Below are 15179 nucleotides of genomic sequence, written 5' to 3'. Positions count from 1 at the left end.
GCACATGACGAAGTGGGTTGCACTAGCAGTTCTGAAAATTCCCATGGTGTCATGCGGTTATGTGATCTTGCACTAGCACAGGATGTCAGCCCATTTGTTCTGAAATTAATGAGTCTGGGAATTAATGATATGAATCGGTAGGGATGGGGTCCATTTTCAGTGTCTCATAGGAACATAGCAAGCTGCCTTCTACTGAGTCAGACCATTGCTCCATCTAGCTCAGAATTGTCTACACAGACTGGCAGAGGCTTCTTCAAAGTTGCAGGCAGGATTCTCTCTCTCAGCCCTATCCGGCGACGCCAGGGAGGAACAGCCATTGCAGAAACAGTCAGACCCTTTAAAAGGGGTTAAAATGACTTCACACCTTTTAATCCCTTAATGGCTTAGATTATAATGGCTAATATTTAGATGAATATTTATACGATGAATATTTATGCGATGAATATTTATATACTGCTTTTCAACAAGAAGTTCCCAAAGCACTTTACATAGATATAAACAAACAAACAAACAAACAAACAAATGGCCCCCTGTCCCCAAAGGGCTCACAATCTAAAAAAGAAACATAAGATAGACACCAGTAACAGCCACTGGAGGGATGCCGTGCTGGGGATGGATAAGGCCAGTTGCTCTCCCCCTGCTAAATAAAGAGAATCACCACTTTGACAAAGTGCCTCTTTGCTCATTTAGCAGGGTAGGCCAGAAGGGAAAGTGAGAAATTATCTCTAACTACAAAAAGAGAAACATTAAAAGTACTTTCACTTTTAGTGATGGCGTTTTTCTGCAATGGGAGACAAAAATAATATAAAATGAAAGGATTTTATATTAATATAAAATCAAAAGAATATCCTTGTTCCTCCACATGGTGATGGAATTTAGATCCAGAAGGCTTTGTAAAGTTCTGGATTTAAACAAGCCAGTTTTAGCCCTTTTTTCTATTTTTAGTCCCCACCCCCCCCACCCCCCAAAATAATCCTCCAACAATCAGAGGAGTTACCCATAGCTTTGAAAACATAACACAGAGCCCTGAAGTACTAATGTGTTCTTCATGATTTCATTTCACCTCTAAGGGGGAAAATCCTATTCCATTTCCCTAATTCTGAAATTCTGAAGTATTTCCAAAATTAATTTTAATATTTCAGAATCAATCCCAACTTTATCAATCTGATTTTTTTTTTTAAGAAAGAAAAGAAAGAAAAGAAATCGGATTTGGATTTTACCAGGTTTTACTGACTGGGGAAATTTTGGATAAAATCCGAATTTTCAAATCCAAATTTTGACAACCCTACTCTGTTCTCAGTCTTTCCCTCTGCTTTCCTCAGATTGAATAACTATGAGTTCCTGTAATGAAAGTTGAATATTATACTGCTACCTCTTTGTTTTGAAAAATGTCAAATTCTGAAAAATAACACATTTTAAAAGGCCGTTTAAATGTTTATAGCAAACAACCACAGAGAAAGGTAAGGCAAGAGCAGAAGAAGAGAAAATTGTGGTCCCTTAAAAATGCCTGTGTGTCATCGGCTACAAAAAAAAGTGGCACCCATAGTGCTAACACAGAGCACTAATGGAGAGAGTACTACTACTTTGGCTTTACTGATGTTTTTGGATTACAATGCCCATCATCCCCAGCCATAGCGGCCAATAATCAGGGATGATGGGGTTGTAGTCCAACATCAACAGGAAGACCAAAGTTGTGCAAACCTGTGCCAATGTCATGTTTAAAGAGGACCTAAATTGTACCTACTTATCACATGCACCTTATCACATGGACCACCTACTCACCCCACAGTGTTTGCCAGATGGGGTCTGTTGCATGTGCAAACATCTTTGAAAACCTGAACATAAGAACATAAGAATAGCCCTGCTGGATCAGGCCCAAGAAGGCCCATCTAGTCCAGCATCCTGTTTCACACAGTGGCCCACCAGATGCCGCTGGAAGCCACAGGCAGGAGTTGAGGGCATACTCTCTCCTGCTGTTACTCCCCTGCAACTGGCACTCAGAGGCATCCAGCCTTTGAGGCTGGAGGTGGCCTATAGCCCTCTGACTAGTAGCCGTTGATAGACCTCTCCTCCATGAAGTTATCCAAACCCCTCTTAAAGCCATCCAGGTTGTTGGCTGTCACCACATCTTGTGACAGCCATGCATACTAGACAGGGCCTTCTCCTGGTTGCCCCCAGGCAATGGAATTGTCTCCCTGGGAAGATCCCTTCCCTCACCTCTCTCCCAGTCTTCTATGGGCAATTGAAGATGGTTTGATTCAGGCATTTCCTTTGGGGAATGAGGGAAAGCTGTTGCATGGCTTTCTGTGTGCATACTATTTATGGAGTTTTAATGGTCTTTTAATTCCGCCTTTAAATCACTGGTATATTGCTTTAAATATGCTGCAAACCACTTTGAGGTGACATTAGGGGAACATGATACAGAAGTATAAAAATGAATAAATAACTGTTCACATGTAGAATGCGCCGAATGAACCAGGTTGCATGTACACCTCCTGTGTGAACATGCTCTGAGCGAGAGTGTGGAATTTTGTCTAATCGGGCCAAAGCAGCTGTGGCATGACAGAGTCCCAGCATTTGAGTGCAATTCTTGTTAACCACTGGTGACAACAAACACTCTATAAATTGAGCTGAGGTTATTAAATGTAGACTGCCACTTACCACTTCAGATAATTTTGCAGTATTTTCATGTGATTGGATAATCATGGAGCCTTGTTTTTAATTAGCTGCAAGCACTGGCTGTTTATAGCACAGCACATCAGTCCTCTGAGCCAGCTCTTTTCCACTTTCATTTCTCATGCTAGATAAATCTGGTGTCTTGGCCGTGTGTGTGTGTGTGTGTGTGTGTGTGAGAGAGAGAGAGAGAGAGAGGGAGGGAGGGAGGCTGCCTTTGGATGTAACGTAGAACCGGGGTTCAAGGTACTCCAGATGCACGCCCACCTCCCCCTGCTTTCCGTTCACATTTGGATGAAACAGAGAGCTCCCTCCCTGCGGTCTTGCTGACTGCAGAGAGGAGGGGAAACTGGCAGCCAGGGCTTCTTTCTTTAATGAATGACAGCCCCAGCAGCCAACAGCAGTTGGAGTGAGGGAGAAGTTTCCTCCCTCAACTCCAATGGCAAGAGGGAGAGACTGCGGTGCCAGTGTTCAGATGTAATGTTGGCACCGTGCCACTGGCGTTAAAGGCGGCAAAACTACATTCAAACTAAATGTACAAATTGGAGTCCAGGGAGGGAAGCCATGGGGCCAGTTTTTTCACCTAACTCTGGTTGCCTGCATTTAGACGTACAGTTCCCAAAAGCAGAAGTGAAGGGACCTCCGGTTTCATGTTCCGTGCAAATGTGGCCAGAGAGCAAGAGAATGTAAACAAACTAAACCAGGGGTAGAACTGAAAATGGCTGCCTCCAAGGGCAGAATCAATTGCAGGGAAGGCTCCAGGTCACCTCATTATCGCCACCACACAGAATAAAGGGGTTGGGGCAATAGTGGCATAAAAGCCAAGATTACAGCTGGACTGAAAAAGTGGTGACATTGGCTAGAAGGCAAAGGGGATATAAGCACAATCATGAGCTATTTAAGTCTTGTTCAGAGATTATGCTCCCTCCCTCAGGGTTTTTAAGAAACTGACCCATCTCTTTAGAGAGGAGAGTAATAATTTCTCTGCCACTTCTATCTGGTGGGTTTTCACAGTTTTAACTTGTAATTTTAAATGTGGTTTAACTGAGGCTTGTTTTAATTAATTTCTATTAAATTTATATAGTTTGCATGGGTTTTTTTTTTTTAACTGATTTTGTGATCTGCCCAGTGTATTAGAGGGATGGAGTATAAATATTCTAAAGACATAAGTGTCCTACACATGTACAGATGCACAAGTGTTTGTGTGAATGACTGTGTTGATTTTTAAAGTGAACCTGGGCACAAACCCTCAAATGCAGGGTGCAGACAGAAATGTGGGTTTTGAAGATAAAGTATGAATGACTGTATGTGTGTACCATTCTGTACATGCATATATTGTGCACAGATTGTACATTTATTACATTTTGTTATTATTTGGATTTATTAATAATCCAAAATGCTGCCTATTATTAAATGGACCTAAATGGCTTGGCACTAGGATAGCTAAAGTACTGTGTTCAAACACCATCCCTTAGCTAACCTGAGTTCTGCTGAGATCAGCAGAAGAAGAGGCCCTTCTGTGTGGTCTGCCACTGTTAAAATTATGGTTGTTGGATATGTGAGAATATAGTACCCAGTCTCTAGAACACCTTGCCCACGAGATCTCTTTTGCACCCTCCATTATGACATTTTGTAGGATCCTCACCACATGTTGAGGCCATCTGGAGAGGTCCATCTCCAACTGCCACTGGTGCCTTTGGTGGCAACTCAGGACCAGGCTTTCTCTGTAACTGCTCCTAGGTTCTGGAATGCACTCCCCGCAGAACTTTGTAGTTTAGAAACATTACTGGCCTTTAAGAGAGCCCTTAAAACTTATTTCTTTGGTCTGGCCTCCCAGGGTTTTGTTTTTTTAAAAAAATTCTTTTAATTGTTTTATCTGTTTTAAACTGTGTTTGAATCGTTTAGACTGCATATGGTTTTAAGTTTGATTTTTAAATGATTATAATTTGTTTTCATTTTATAAATTTTAATAATTTTAATAACGGTTTAATACTATTGTTTTTATTGTGTCTTGTGTATTTTAACATGTGTTGACTTTTAAATATTTTTAAAATTGTGTACACTGCCTAGAGATGTACATATCAGGCGGTATAAAAATATGATTGACAAACAAACTACCCAGAGCTGTTGGATGGGGCGGTATAGAAAGTGACAGACAGACAGACAGACAGACAGATAGATAGATAGATAGATAGATAGATGTTAAGGCTTGCTTTAATGTCTGTAGAGGGCCATCGGTCAGTGGCAGAACACATGCTTTGTATGTAGAAGTTCCCAGTCCTTGGCATCTCTGGAGAAAGACTCCTCCTTTCTGCCAGTCACTGGCTCAGATCCAGACGACCAAAGCCAGCACAGAATGGAGAACTGCGCACCTGCTTCAGTTATCTGCTATGGCTGCCCAGAGACAGGACTTGATTGTCGCCCATCTCTCCTTCCCATGGAATGCTCTGTGGCACATGGGGACATATTTCTACCAGTTACAGGGCCATCGGAAGGGATGGATAGGAACGCCAAAATCCACCCTCCCCACCGTGAGCTGAATGATGTGCAACTAATTCTGGTTCTCGGAAGCAGGCCCACAACTCCTATTAGGCTCCCGTTTTCAGTAGTCTGGATCTGAGCCAGTGCAGACAATGCTGAGCTCAATGAACCAATAGACGAAGGCAGCTTCCTTGGTTTGGGCAGGCTTTCAGTCTGCCTGAGTTGTGATCTTCAGTCTGCATTCAAGACCTGCTGAACTGAGCAAAGAGGCAGCCTTTAAAATGGGAATTCTTTTTGATTTATTTATTGATGCTATTTACACACAGTCTACCAGATGTTATTGACTGGATTTGGTACTTTAATTATTGGGCCCTTTCCAAGGGTGTAGGATAACTAAAGAAAAATTAAAGATAGCGTCGTAGTATTTGTGCTGTCCCGAGTAGTGTGGCCTTCTGTAGCTGATGTGTTGTAATTTTATCGATGTCAAGATGATGTTTTCAAGTTCTTTTGGTACTGCACCAAGGGCACCAACAACTATTGGCACCTCTAGGCACCAATATTGTCAATTTTTATTATTAATTAATTAATTAATTAATTGATATTTTATACATTTATATCCCGCTCATCCTCCAGTGAGCCCAGAGTGGTGTACATGGTTATGTTTCTCCTCACAATAACCCTGTGAGATACATGACTGGCCCACAGTCACCCAGTGAGTTTCATGGATGAGTGGAGATTTGAACTCTGGTCTCCCTGGTCCTAGTCCAACACTCTAACTACTACACCACACTGGCTTGCATGTGGAGGACTTTTGCGTATTTTTCCAATAGTAAGAGGAAGAGAGTTTCCCTGGGATTCTACCCCAAACCCAGGGCGCTATAAGCTCTGTCGATAAGTGAGTGGTGGTGGCATCCTTTAGGACCTACCAAAAATTACCGGAAGGAGTAGCCTGTGCCAGAAAGCTCAGCAGGGATGATTCAGCATTTCTTCCCCTCATGTGAGCTTGCTCTGAGACAAAGGCTACCCAGCATCCCTTCCCTCCACTGCTTGTTGCTGATATCTACCTTGTGTTTCTTCTTAGATTGTGAGCCCTCTGAGGACAGGGGGACACCACCTTCTTCATTTTTTTTCTATGAAAGCTGCTTTGAGAACTTTTAAAAATAAAAACTAATATATTCATCATCATCATCATCATCATCATCATCATCATCTGCTCTTTATTGTTTGTACTGTGATTGTTTTGTGGTTAATTTGCAGTTATATTTTATTGCATGCAAATTGATTTGAGCTCTTTTCTGAGTTGGAAGGGTGGAATATAAATTTTTAAAATGAAAAGAAATGAGGATTGATTGATTTAAGGGCTGTTGTTTTCTTTCTTACCTGCACCTTTTGCAAATTAGCCCCAAGGCAGCTTACAATGAAACCATAAAATACAATAAAACTATAAAAATATAACAATACAAGCAGTATAACAGCAGATCTAAAGCAGTTCATAAAACAATATCCATATGTCAATAAAAACAGCCATGAAGCCTCAGCCAAAAACAAATAGCTGAGATGCCGGTACAATTAAATGTGATTAAAAACCTGTGAGAGCAGGACAGACTTTGACACCAGAAAAACGGATCTGGGAAAGGAGTTAAAAATAATCAGGCTTCGCACTTGCATGACAGTGTGCACAGTGCTTCATATATGTTTTCTCGGAGATAAACAAAACCCCTGTGAGGCTGGGCTTCTCGAACTTGGGTCCCCGAATGTTGTTAGACTACAACTCCCAACATCCTTTGCCACTAAAGGACAGGGGATGATGGGAGTCATAGTCCAAGGATATCTGTGGACCCAAATTTGAGAACCCCTACAGTAAGGTAAACATTATTGCACTAATATTGAATGTATGTATGTATGTATTTATTTATTTAGTATTGAATTTATATCAAGCCTAGTATTAAAATCTCTAGGTGGTGTACAGAATTAAAATATAAAACATAACACATTTATAACTCATAAAAAGCTAAGAATCATAGATAAAAAAACATTAAAACACATTAAAATTTATAAATCGAATCTCAGTTGAAGGCCTGGGAAAACAGGTACGTCTTCAGGGTCCTCCTAAAAGCAAAAAAAGAGCTCTTTTTTTCAGCAGGGAGCTGAAATTGGTTGAGGTGAGGTTTCTTAACTAAGGGCACCTAGTAAGTTCATGGCAGAGGCAAGTTTAGAACCAAGGCAGTCCCAATTCACCACCCAGTCTCTTAATTACTACATTACATAATCTCAAGGAGCATGGCTTGTCTGTTAGCATTGAAAAGGTCCTGTCTCTGGTAGGGTTGCCAGCTCTGGTACATAGCAAGCTATCTTACACTGAATCGAGCCATTGGTCCATCTAGCTCAGTATTGTCTACATTGACTGGCAGCAACTCTCTGCAGTTTCAGACAGGAGTCCTTCCTAGCCCTACCTGGAGATGCCAGTGACTGAATCTGGGACCTTCTGCATGCAAAGCAAAGCAGATGCTCTACCACAGGGGTTCCCAACCGGTGGTAATCCAGATGTTGCTGAACTACAACTCCCATAATCCCCAGCCACAATGAATTGCAGTGGTAGTTCAGCAACATTGGGAGTACTAGTGTTTGGGGATCCCTGCTTTACCACTATGCTACAGTCCCCTACCCAACTCTGACTGAACCTCTTCCTTGAGATTTCCCCCCAACACCAGCTATTTCCCCAATATTTTTCATAATATCAAGTCATTAACATTTTTGGACTGCTTTCAACCTAGAGAGTTGGCAGCCCAAGTCTCCAGTCGTCACCCACCTAAACATCCAAAAGTGGGGCACTTGAAGAACATAGGAACATAGGCAGCTGCCTTATACGGAGTCACACCACTAGTCCATCTAGCTCAGTATTGTCTGCACAGACTGGCAGCAGCTTCTCCAAGGTTGCAGGGAGGAGTCTCTCTCTCAGCCCTATCTTGGAGATGTCAGGGAGGGAACTTGGAGCCTTCTGCATGCAAGCATAGAGCTGCTCTACCCAGAGCGGCCCCTTCCCCGAAGGGGAAGATCTTACATGTAGTCTCCCATTCAAATGCAAACCAGGGTGGACTCTGCTTAGGAAAGGGGACAACTCATGCTTGCTGCCAGAGGACCAGCTCTGAGAAAGTTCTTAATTGTTAGGCAGGTTCATGCAGGAGGAGGCGGGCCTTTAAATACCCCAACCTCATTCTGTTTAACAACTATGTGGATTGCCAACTGGAGTGTTAAAGATAAGGGGTGTGCATGGAACTGGCTGGCCCAGTTTGGTTTGAGTCCAAACCGGACCCGAACTGGACCGGGCCAGTTCAATCCAGCACCCGCTCAAACACCCTCCCCCCAGTTTGGTTCAGACCTGGGGGTTTGCTGACATTTTACTACTTTAAAAAAAAAAAACTTACCCCCTCCAGGGGGCTTCTCTGAGGTGGCGGGGGTGGTGGTCTGTGGAGGTCCCCCCTTCCCACACCAGCCTTTCTTCTCTCAAAATGGCCCCGTTTGGGCATTCTACGGCCCATTTGTGCCTCCCCCCTGGTGCAGCAGCCATTGTGCAGGCATGGCAGCCTCCAAAATGGCAGCTGAGCCAGGGTAAAGGCCTGAACGGGCCAAAGAACACCCAAATGGGGCCATTTTTGAAAGGAGGAAGGCTGGCAGGCAGAGTGGGAACCTCCACGGTCACCCACCGCCACATCAGAGAAGGCCACTGGAAGGGATAATTTTTTTAAAAAAAATTAAAAAACATTTTTTTAAGTAAAAGGTCCACCAACCCCCCACCCCACCCCAAAAAAGGCCAGGGTGTGTGTGTTTCTAGTGCAGGGTCAAGCTAAACTGGCGGTGGCTGGGCTCAACTCTGAGCCTTCAAACTGAACTGGTCCTGTTCAACGTTGAACTGGTTTTCACATCCCTATTTACGATATATGCAGATATAATGTTAAAATACCTTCTTGGCTTCTTTATTCATTAATTAAATGGACATTTTCTGCTGAATGATACCACCACAGTCTCCGTGCCGTGATGGTTCATTAAAGGCCAGATTTTATTACATATTACATGCTTTCTGCTTTTCACACAAACTTATTACAGCACTCTGAGAAGGTGATCTTTTAAAACACATTAGACTAATGTTCCTGAAACTCCAGCTAATGTAAGTTTTATTGAATTGCTGTAACTTTTTTTTTATTTTTAAAAAAAGGTCACCTAATGATTTGCTCTGATAATGGATTCAGTAAAAGGAAAACAAAATGAATGGTTTATTGGAATACGTATGAACTTGAGATCCATTTCGAGCGACTGAGATTTATTAATATTGGGAGAAATAACGGGATTATATGATGCATCTGTTACCAGTACTGCTGCCTGTACTATAAACAAAAGGCTTAACATGAGACAGGTCATTAGGGTGCGCATCTCCTTGCTCTGTTCTTGCCCCTGAACTTGAGACAAAGCTCATGGTTATGACTGATAATCATGTGAGTAGATCATGTGTCTTTAGTTAGTTATTAGGAATTTTCTAGCCCAATATGAGTGTGGCAGAGGAGGGCTAGTGGGGTGGGGTGGAAAGGGGGTGCCCTTGGGGGGCAAGGGGTGCCTTGGTGGCTCCTGGACCTCCCATGGTCCAGAGACCTTTGTCCCTCCCCTCCATTATCCCCACACAACTGCTTACAGGGAAAACAATAAAAGAACAGAGATATCATAAGGATATATTGAAACCAGTAATTAGATGCAGTCTATCAGCTTTTTGTCACACTGTAGCGTGACCAAGAAACAAAACTAAGGAAGGCTATGCAGTTACAAGCCAGCTTTATTCTTTATAGCAGAGGACAGGTTTAGCCTCTACCCTAAAAGAGCACCCACCATGTCCAACTCTTTATTTCCTTCTACATTTGTGAATGGCTGTGATTCACTCTGAAGAGGAAAGGTAAATACCTGGGAATAGTACCACAGCAGTTGCAGTTGGTGAGAGTGGCTCACTAGGTGTGCCACCATCATTTGCTGATGCACAGTGACTTGAGAACAGGAGGAGTATTCCCTTTAGGCACCAGGAAGTGGCAAAGAAGGTTGAAGATGCTGAGGACAGCACCATGATCCCTTTGGGCCCTGGGTACCGTAGGGACCACCTGCTCCTAGCTGAACCTACCATCCTGACTAGATTGGCTGGGAGGGCTCTGCTTCGTGTTCTGACACCTGCTGAGGCCCATTTGTCAAGCACGTGGGACAGGGCCTTCTCATTTGTTGCCCCAGGCTATGGAACCTGCTCTCAGCTGAGACCTTCATGGCTCCCTCTCTCCCAGCCAATAGGAGGAAAGTGAAGACTGCCCTTTTATCCAAGCTTTAGGCCAATGAGCTCTCCCTTGCTCCTTTTAACATTTCAGCAGCATTTGTTCTGTTCTTGTGTTATTGAATTGTTTTTATCTTGTTAACCACCTTGGGGTCTTAGGACAAAGTGTGGTATCTAAATATAAACAAACAAACACATCGGGCAGAATAAAATAAAACTTGGTAGAGAACCTCACAAATCATGGTCCGTCACCCCTGCTGACATCAGCAGACTGCAGCATGGCAGTTTTGCACTGAGCAACTCGGCACTCACACAATGTGCAGCCTCCACCTCTTCCACCTCCTCCCAGCTCCTTAAGGTAAGGACAGGAAGCGGCTATTCACACAAGCAGCCCAACCCAGGCAGCTCCTGTGGAGCACCGATCCTGATCCTGGCACTTCCACTCCCACTAGCCCGACCTTATTACCCGGCCCTTAAACGGGTTTAGAGGACACCAGTGTGCCCTCAACACCAGGTCTGGGGTTGTGTGTGTGCTTGGGCTCCATGCAGCCCAAGTGCACACAGAGTTGGGCACCTAGAGCGCCCAGTTCACAGGGTGATCTCACATAGTGCATTATGGTATTCCTGGAGGCTGGGACTCATTTTCCTGGCCTCCAGTGATCCATGAGCCGAACAGGAGAGTACCAATCGTCTGGGGGGAAGGCAGGCTCATCCCTGCCCCCACCCACCCTCCCCGCCCTGCCCCTCTCATGGTTGTGTGCACAACCACAAATGCTTCTTGTCACTTGATCACTATCAAGAGGTAGTTTCACCTGAGCACCATACCTGCATTTCTTTAGGAAAACTTCAGTTTACTCCAGGCTATTTCCTTATATTTCTTTTGGGTTTGCGCTACCCTTTATTTCGTTCCCCCTGGATTCTGGTTTTAAAAGGAGAATTTTTAAGGTTAATTTTGGAATCAAAACATGCACTGCCACCAGTATTTTTTAGTTTCTTTAGTTCACCTGAATTTACTGGTGTGATAGTGTGTATGGACAAAACAACGCAAGAAACCTGTGATTGCACATATGATTGCATCAATCTTCTTTTGATTTACAGTATTTTACTGATCCATATGCCATTCTGCATGAGTTCATCACCACCAAAGACGACCCGTGATACTGTAGTATACACAGTCACACTAAAGTAGCTTTTTGAGCTGTGTTTTATTAAAACGTCACACCAAAAATAGCTCTTGAAGCAATCACACATCCAATCACATCAAGAACGCTTTGGGTGCAGCATTTTATCAATGCCCATATGTTCATTGGTGGCAGAGTTGGGGGAAGAGATGGGAAGAAATGGAAATCCAGAAACATTAGCAGCCAGTGAAACCTGCTCTAGGTGGATGGTGAGGGTGGTAGGATATAACTTTAAAACTTTAAAAGCAGCCAAATTTATCTGCATCCTTAGGGAATGGATGGCACCATGCTCAGAAGCCAGCTGAGTGTCAGGGGCAGGATAGCTTCCTCACAGCTGAGTTAGCCATCACTAGGTCCCAAAGGAGGAGAGCTGGCCTTGTGATGGCAAGCATGAATTGCTCTCTTTGCTAAGCAGGGTTCACCCTATTTTGCATTTGAATTAACGACTCCATGTGTGAGCACTGTAAGATATTCACCATAGGGGAGGGGGCCACTTTGGGAAGAGCATCTGCAGTTTCGCATGCAGAAGGTCCCAGGCTCCCTCCCTGGCATTTCCATGGTAGGACTGAGAGAGACTTGTGCTTATAAGCTTGGTGAAGCCACTGCTGGTCTGTGTAGACAATACTGAGCTGGATGGACCAATGGTCTGGCTCAGTATATGGCAGCTTCCTATGTTCCTATGGAAGAAGGCTTCACCAGCCACTACTGAGGCGCTTCACATGAACGGTGTGAAGTGCCGAAGGGGGTTCTGTGGGGAGAACAGGCTTAGCCCGCTCTCCCCACAGACGATCAAGAGGCAGCCCTGGGCAGCTGGATGGGCTACCCACACGACTGCTGGCTCCATCACAGAGCCAGTGGGGACTGCGGGATAGGGGGCCGTGTGGCCCCTGGAAGTTCCAGGATGCCCCGTGCAAGCATGCGGGGCATCCTGGAGAGCCTCCCGGTCGGGGGGGGTTCTACTCGTGTGTCGCTGTGTGCCACAGCAACACATGGACAAAAAGATGAGGTTAACAGAGCGCTCGCTCCATTAACCTCATCTAAGGGGAGGGGTAATTAGGCGGGCTAGCTGCCTTGGAAGCACCAGGCTTGTCTGCAAGCCCGGTGGTTCCCACGATCCCCGGAAAGCGGGCTAAGCTCCCTTAGCCTGCTTTTCGGTGATTGTGAGAATAGCTTTACTCTCTAGGAGAGGAGAGCTGGTCTTGTGGTAGCAAGCATGACTTGTCCCCTAGCTAAGCCGGGTCTGCCCTGGTTGCATATGAATGGAAGACATAATGTGTGAGCACTGCAAGATATTCCCCTCAGGGGATGTAGCCGCTCTGGGAAGAGCAGAAGGTTCCAAGTTCCCTCCCTGGCAGCATCTCCAAGGTAGGACTGAGAGATATTCCTGCCTGCAACCTTGGAGAGATTCCTGCCTGCAACCTTCCAGTCTGTGAAGACAATACTGAGCTGGATAGACCAATGGCCTGACTCAGTATATGGCAGCTTCCTTTGTTCCTATGTAGAAATAAGGGGGAAAATGGAGCCATGCTTCCTCTTCAGAAACAAGACAACACACGGGCGGGGGGGGGAGTATTGCGATACCTGAGGAAAAGCAGAATGCTGCCATGCCCATGCTCCTGATGGGGGCCAGCCCCCCCTTTAAAAATGACCCTTGCAGTCTTTGAAAGTTGCACAGCAGGAAGGGAGAAGGGAAGGTTGCAAGCAGCCTCCTCGTCTCTCTGTATGCTTCTTGCTAGCTTTGCAGGGACTGTGAGAAGCAAAGCTTGCAAGGGCCACATCGGTTCCCAAGAGCTGTTCTGATGGCAGCAGCAAGGAGAGGGACCTCTGGAGTGCCAGCTCATGCCCCCAGAATCTGCCACCCGAGGCCACTGCCTCACCTTGCCTTGTGAAAGGACCGCCCCTGAGACCAGGTGATTCAGAACCTCAAAATCAAAGCAGAAATTTGGTTGAGGAGAACTTCAGGAGCATCTCTACCCTCCTCCAGACACTGGGTGTTCTGACCCTCAGGAAATACCCAAGGAGTAGCATCTGCCCCAGGGTTATAGAAATATCCAAGTGTTCCCACGGCTCATACTCCATCCATTAAAGTGATGGGATTTTTGCTAGGCTATATTAATAGATAATCATCTGCGTCAGTTCAAAGTACATATTTTTTCCTTCTACAGTCTCTATAGAAACCTGCCGAAGTCCTGTGCACAAATGAGTATGTCCAATGGCTATTTGCTCACCTGTTGCTTAAAATGCCATTCCGATGAAAAATACACTGCCCCAGTCCAGCTGTTCCCATTTGATTTATGAAAGTGGAAGATCATACAGCCCTGCTCTGTTTTGTTTTGTTTTCATACTTGGCCTATCAATCAACATGACAGCAAGGATCCCTAACTGCGTGGAAGAGCACATGCTTTGCACGCATAAGTTTCCAAGTTCACTTTCCGGGACCAGTACGTGAAGTAGCAGGACAAGCTCAGCCCACAGCCTTAGGGAGATGCTGCCAGCCCATGATGATAATGATCATGATAATGCAGCACGGACAATGTGGCAGCGAAGCGGTTCTGGCCTCTGCACATGCGTGGATGCCATTTGCATAGCCACGCAAATTGCATGGCCACGCAAATGGCATGGCCATGCAAACGGCATCCGCGCATGCAGGGAGACTGGAACCACTCCGCTGCTATGTGGGCAGCTTCCTAAACAAGGCAATGAGGGTGAGTGGTGACTGCACTGACTGCATAAGCATCTTACTACCTCTCTCACCATCCACCACCCAGCCACCCCTTAGCACTGCCAGGGTCCCCTACCCCTGTTCTTGTAAAGGGGAATCCTCACTGGGTTCCCCTTTACAAGTATTAGCCACCCAAACTGCTGAACCAGTTCGATAGACTGGACCAGCTGGTCGGTTCAACTGAAACAGTTTGGCGCCACACGGTTTGGCTCAAATTTGATTGGAATTCAAGCCAAATCACAATTTGGGTCCATGCACACCCCAACTAGTCTGAAGCCCCAGGCACCTCAGTTGCACATCCTTCAAGATGAAGCTCACTGGCAATCAAGCTGCATTTCTTAAATAATCCGATGACCCAGGAAAAACGGGAATGTTCTTGCTATTAATTTCTTGTTCTTGAGGGGGCCGGGGGACACTTGACATCCTTCAGGATATCCTTCCTTGATGGGAAGGAATCACTCCTTCCCGTTATGTTTTATAGTTTGTTTAGGTTTTTTTTCTCCCCTGTGTGCCCTCCAGGCTCTGCAGGGGTTAAAAGGCACCAACCTCTTATAGCCAAGTCTGAGGTAAAAGTTGTCTGCTGCAGAGTTTTTTGGGGAAAGTCACACTGTGTTGTGATTGGTTGTCTCCAGGCGGAAACAGAAAGTTCTGGCTGCCTGAGGGAAGAAACTCCCTGATTGGTTAATGTATCCCTTTGGAGTTGGATAAAAGGAAGGGTTGAACAGCCGGTAGGAGGAGGGCTGTGGGAGAAGAGTTCTGTGAGAGAGTGCACTGTTGAGTGCTGTGTGAGCTGGAAGGCTGGAACACCGGCAGAGCCGGGTAG

General features: G+C 45.1%; 1 long non-coding RNA gene across 1 annotated transcript; it reads right to left on the bottom strand.

Moving 5' to 3' along the window:
• Positions 1-10230: 10230 nt before the first annotated feature.
• Positions 10231-14845, bottom strand: LOC128352066 (uncharacterized). The gene is made up of 3 exons (XR_008320188.1): positions 13863-14845; positions 11279-11372; positions 10231-10627 (listed from the first exon to the last, which is right to left on the bottom strand). It is a non-coding gene; the product is annotated as an uncharacterized LOC128352066 (long non-coding RNA).
• Positions 14846-15179: the final 334 nt, after the last annotated feature.

The sequence above is a fragment of the Hemicordylus capensis genome, chromosome 3 (genome assembly GCF_027244095.1).
Source record: "Hemicordylus capensis ecotype Gifberg chromosome 3, rHemCap1.1.pri, whole genome shotgun sequence".
Lineage (NCBI taxonomy): Eukaryota > Metazoa > Chordata > Lepidosauria > Squamata > Cordylidae > Hemicordylus > Hemicordylus capensis.
The sequence above is the reverse complement of the archived record's forward strand: the minus strand, read 5'-3'. Positions and strand labels throughout refer to the sequence as shown.